Source organism: Epinephelus lanceolatus, chromosome 22, assembly GCF_041903045.1.
Source record: "Epinephelus lanceolatus isolate andai-2023 chromosome 22, ASM4190304v1, whole genome shotgun sequence".
In the NCBI taxonomy this organism is placed as follows: domain Eukaryota; kingdom Metazoa; phylum Chordata; class Actinopteri; order Perciformes; family Serranidae; genus Epinephelus; species Epinephelus lanceolatus.
Window position 1 is genome coordinate 29,880,357 of NC_135755.1, and position 5,179 is coordinate 29,885,535.

General features: G+C 42.0%; 1 long non-coding RNA gene across 2 annotated transcripts; it reads right to left on the reverse strand.

Annotated features, from left to right (window-relative positions):
- Positions 1 to 638: 638 nt before the first annotated feature.
- LOC144459784 (uncharacterized) lies at positions 639 to 4,425 on the reverse strand. 2 transcript variants are annotated; one of them, XR_013488579.1, is made up of 4 exons: positions 4,298 to 4,425; positions 3,604 to 3,707; positions 3,212 to 3,251; positions 639 to 2,875 (listed from the first exon to the last, which is right to left on the reverse strand). It is a non-coding gene; the product is annotated as an uncharacterized LOC144459784 (long non-coding RNA). The 2 variants fall into 2 exon arrangements; XR_013488578.1 differs by lacking the exon at positions 639 to 2,875 and having other exon boundaries at positions 3,010 to 3,251.
- Between the last annotated feature and the right edge of the window lie 754 nt (positions 4,426 to 5,179).

The window sequence follows — 5,179 nt, forward strand, 5'->3', positions numbered from 1 at the left end:
GTGAGAAGTCAGAATGTCTGCTGGAATAATGTCTATTTATGGGGGGAGGGGCATACTTTTTTTCTTTTTCTGTGTGTGTGTGTGTGTGTGTGTGTGTATGTGTATGTGTGTGTGTGTGTGTGTGTGTGTGTGTTTGCAAAGCAAAAAGACACTGGTAGTGGTACTTTCACATTAGTGAAATGGGGTTCAACTCCCTACAGTGTCATTGCTAAAAGCCAAACACAAGACTTTACAACAACTTCATAAACAACAATTCAATTCAATTCAATTCAATTTTATTTTATTTATAAAGCCCAATATCACAAATCACAATTTGCCTCACAGGGCTTTACAGCATACGACATCCCTCTGTCCTTTGGACCCTCACAGCGGATAAGGAAAAACTCCCCAAAAAAACCCTTTAACGGGGAAAAAAAACGGTAGAAACCTCAGGAAGAGCAACTGAGGAGGGATCCCTCTTCCAGGACGGACAGACGTGCAAAGGATGTCATACAGAACAGATCAGCATAATAAATTAACAGTAATCGGCATGACACAATGAGACAGAGAGAGAGAGAAAGAGAGAGAGAGAGAGAGAGATGCAGGTAATGACAGCAGCTTACAACAACATTATTGAAAGTAATAATATTATAGTTACAGTTCTGGCTACTGTGGTACAATATGTTGAAAGTATGTATTAATATCTGGCAGTATACATGTGTGACAATAGTCATATGTGTATAATAACAGTAGAAGTATGACTAATGACTAATGATGGCAGCAGCAGGAGGCATCTGGCAGGACCACGGCAGCAGCACAACCACACATGTCACGCTGTCCAGGCACCGCTGCGATATGAGTTAATCTGAGAGACAGTGGAGCACAAAGGCTCCGGAGAAGAAGCCAAGTTAGTGACATCCAGAATGGCCGAGTTAGCAAGATGCAGTAATAGGATACGAGAGAGAGAGAGAGAGAGAGAGAGAGAGAGAGAGAGAGAAGGAGAGAAGGTGCCCGGTGTATTATAGGGGGGTCCTCCGGCAGACTAGGCCTAAGTCAGCCTAACTAGGGGCTGGTACAGGGCAAGCCTGAGCCAGCCCTAACTATAAGCTTTATCAAAGAGGAAAGTCTTAAGTCTAGTCTTAAATGTGGAGACGGTGTCTGCCTCCCGGACCGTAACAGGAAGATGATTCCACAGGAGAGGAGCCTGATAGCTAGAAGGCTCTAGCTCCTGATCTACTTTTGGAGACTTTAGGGACCACGAGTAACCCTGCGTTCTCAGAGCGCAGTGTTCTGGTGGGATAACAAGGCACTATGAGCTCTCTAAGATATGACAGAGCTTGACCATTTAGAGCTTTATAAGTTAACAGTAGGATTTTAAATTCAATTCTGGATTTTACAGGGAGCCAGTGCAGAGAAGCTAAAACAGGAGAAATATGATCTCGTTTCTTAGTTCCTGTTAGTACACGTGCTGCTGCATTCTGAATTAGCTGGAGAGTTTTTAAGGACTTACTAGAGCTACCCGATAATAGAGAGTTACAGTAATCCAGCCTTGAGGTAACAAAAGCGTGGACCAATTTTTCTGCATCTTTTCGGACAACTGATTAAATATATACACCTCAATCTGTATCCATATCAATCACAGACACATGTAACCTTTCATCTTTCAACTGACGCCTCCTTACCAAAATATACGCTTACTACAGCCACTGAACTAGTACTATACTATGAAGTTTTTCAATTACATTTTGATGACATACTATACTATGATGTTTTTAATGATATTTTGATGACATAATATACTGTTAGAGCCATTTGTAAAATATTCATAAACATATTTTCATGTATTTAATTTGCTGAGGATAAGCATAGTCTCAGTGTAGCATGCTTAATAAGGACCAATAAGCTGTGTAATCGTGTAGTCAACTCTAGCTTCTGAGTGATTAAAAGGCATGACGTATTTTGCCTGTGTTTGGTTATTATGTTTTTGTAAGATGTTTAGGTACTGTTTTCATTTTGTATATGAAGAACAAAGTTTTCAGTAAACATTTTAAAAGGAAGAACACGGACTACGGAGTTTTACTGAAGCATGCGTCAGCTATATGCTTGGTGTCTATAGCTCAGCGAGTCACTCTGGCAATCAGTAATGATGCTCATTACCCATGCCGTTGGAGCCGAGCTGCACCAATCACATCGGTGTATCTGATACAGGCGGGCCAGAGGCGAGCTAAACAGATGGCGACAGCGCTGCAACGACAAAGTCCAGAATCAGTCAGTAAACATTGCACGATGACTATGGATGAACACCAGTTGTTTGAAATGGCTTTGGCCGCTACAATGAATGAGTTAGACTTGGCTTTTTCTTGAAAAGAGGAACAGAAGACAGCGCTCGAATCTTTCCTTTGCAAGAAGGATGTTTTTGCTGTTTTGCCGACCGGATATGGCAAGAGTCTAATCTACCAGTTAGCTCAGCTGATAGCGCTCTGGATACGTCACCCCGTGTATTGTTCTGATTGGTCGTAGTGTTATCAAATTGCGTGCAGTGATATTTTCAAATGCATGCTTGGTGCCGCCCCTTGAGTTGGGCCATTTGCATTACTCATAGCCAGACCCTAAATCTTTCTAGATTTGGGTCTGGATTTCCAGGCTATATTTATTAACATGTGCGCGCAAGAATGAAAACTGTGGAAAATCTTTGGCGATTAGACCCCATTGAGATGGTATGATTTAGGGAGCATGATGAATCCATCGTCCAATAGGGAACCCCCAAGAGGTCCACACAGTGGTGATGGTAGAGGTGGTGAAGATGAGATGTGAGGAAGATGGAGAAGTGCTGATGATCTGGATGAGTAGAGGAATGAGCCTTTGTTGAGCTTGTCCTGGACTCTGGATACACTGGCTGCAGGTGAACAGGGTGGAAGAGGGCACTACAGTTCGAAATCAATTGACGGATGACAGCAGCAGGAGATATATATATATATATATATATATATATATATATATATATATATATATATATCTCCTGCTGCTGTCAGCAGATAAAACTGCACAATTTAGAGTGACCCAAAGCACACCTGTGTAGTAATGCAACCAAAATTTAAGAGAAATATAGATCCATTGAGAGCATTAAAAAGTATTTCATGGTAAACTCAACCTTTGAGAAATGGGAGCAACCACAAAAACAAAAGTTTGCATTTCAATTATTGTTCAGTATATATAGTACAAAGTCACTTACATTGTTGCAGATTCACTTCCTGGTGCAGGAGTAGAATGAGCTGTTATATAATGTCATGTACAGGGGAAAAAGAAATTATACACCAATCCAAAATAATGCTAATAATAATAATATTAATTAATAATAAGTAGATGCAGTAGCAGCCTTCTTTATTTATTCATGTTTTTCCCACCTTCCACACTAATTGTTACTGACTTTGAAGCTATTTTTGACTCGCAAAACACTCACCAAACCTAGAATCCACAACAGAACAATATTTTCAATAATCTCAAACCATACAAAGTCAAAACCTGCTTCCATTCAGCAGTATTCAACTTTTGAAACAGTTTGATGTGGTTTTTTGGAGCAGTTTCCTTTGAAAATCTATTACAGGGAAACAAATAATAACTTACAATCATCAGGATTCACTCCTTTTCCATTTTCATCGAGGGTTATCAAAAGTCTCTTAACCCATGCAGCATCTGGATCAACACAGAGGGTGGTAGTTGTGAATATTCTGTTGAGAGAAGGAATCACAAAGGTGTTTGTTAACAATGAGTGTTAGACTTAACCATAAGTCAGTGGTGTGCTTTATGACTTGTATTTATTTATTTATTTATTTATTTATTAATAAGACAGATAGACAGACAGATCTCTGAGTGAAATTACAGCCGGGCAGACACTGTATGATTTGAGCCCATTCTGTGACGATTCTGGAGTCTGACGACTCATCTCCACTTACAAACAAACTTCTACCTTGCTGCAGCCCCAGAGCTTTCGAATGAATCTTTAATGACAATGTCAATAGCCAGAATGGTCGGCAGGGGAAGACAGGCCGTTTTATTGTATTGTATTACACGTACAGTTCGAGCGCTCAGGTCATGGCTTGAAGCTCGGACTGCACAGTGTGAGCACATAAGTTGTGAGCTTTAGCTTTACACCAATTTACTCAGACAGTGGGAGCTGGAATCAAATAACAACATTTCTCAAAATGGATGCAAATCGTGCAGAGTATAACCAGCTTTAGGCATTATGAGAATAAACAGAAATATACAGAATGTATCATTCCATTTATGCTGATAAACTAAATTCTAAACTTTTACTTACACAATGGCTTCAACAGGACACGTGGGGGGTGATTTTCTGTATCCCTTAATGTCTTTTAGAGGTACTCGTCCGCTGAAGAATTCAAAGCAGCAGCTAACTGGAGTTGGCTCCAGCTCAAGATAACTACCTTGAGTTGGCTCCACCTCAGGATAACTACCTTGAGTTGTCGGCTCCACCTCAGGATAACTACCTAGAGTCGTCGGTTCCACCTCAGGATAACTACCTTGAGTTGTCGGCTCCACCTCAGGATAACTACCTCGAGTCGTCTGCTCCACCTCAGGATAACTACCTTGAGTTGTCGGCTCCACCTCAGGATAACTACCTCGAGTCGTCTGCTCCACCTCAGGATAACTACCTCGAGTTGTCTGCTCCACCTCAGGATAACTACCTCGAGTCGTCTGCTCCACCTCAGGATAACTACCTCGAGTCGTCTGCTCCACCTCAGGATAACTACCTTGAGTTGTTGGCTCCACCTCAGGATAACTACCTCGAGTCGTCGGCTCCACCTCAGGATAACTACCTCGAGTTGTTGGCTCCACCTCAGGATAACTACCTCGAGTCGTCGGCTCCACCTCAGGATAACTACCTCGAGTCGTCTGCTCCACCTCAGGATAACTACCTCGAGTTGTCTGCTCCACCTCAGGATAACTACCTTGAGTTGGCTCCACCTCAGGATAACTACCTTGAGTTGTCGGCTCCACCTCAGGATAACTACCTTGAATTGTCTGCTCCACCTCAGGATAACTACCTCGAGTCGTCTGCTCCACCTCAGGATAACTACCTCGAGTTGTCTGCTCCACCTCAGGATAACTACCTTGAGTTGGCTCCACCTCAGGATAACTACCTCGAGTTGTCTGCTCCACCTCAGGATAACTACCTTGA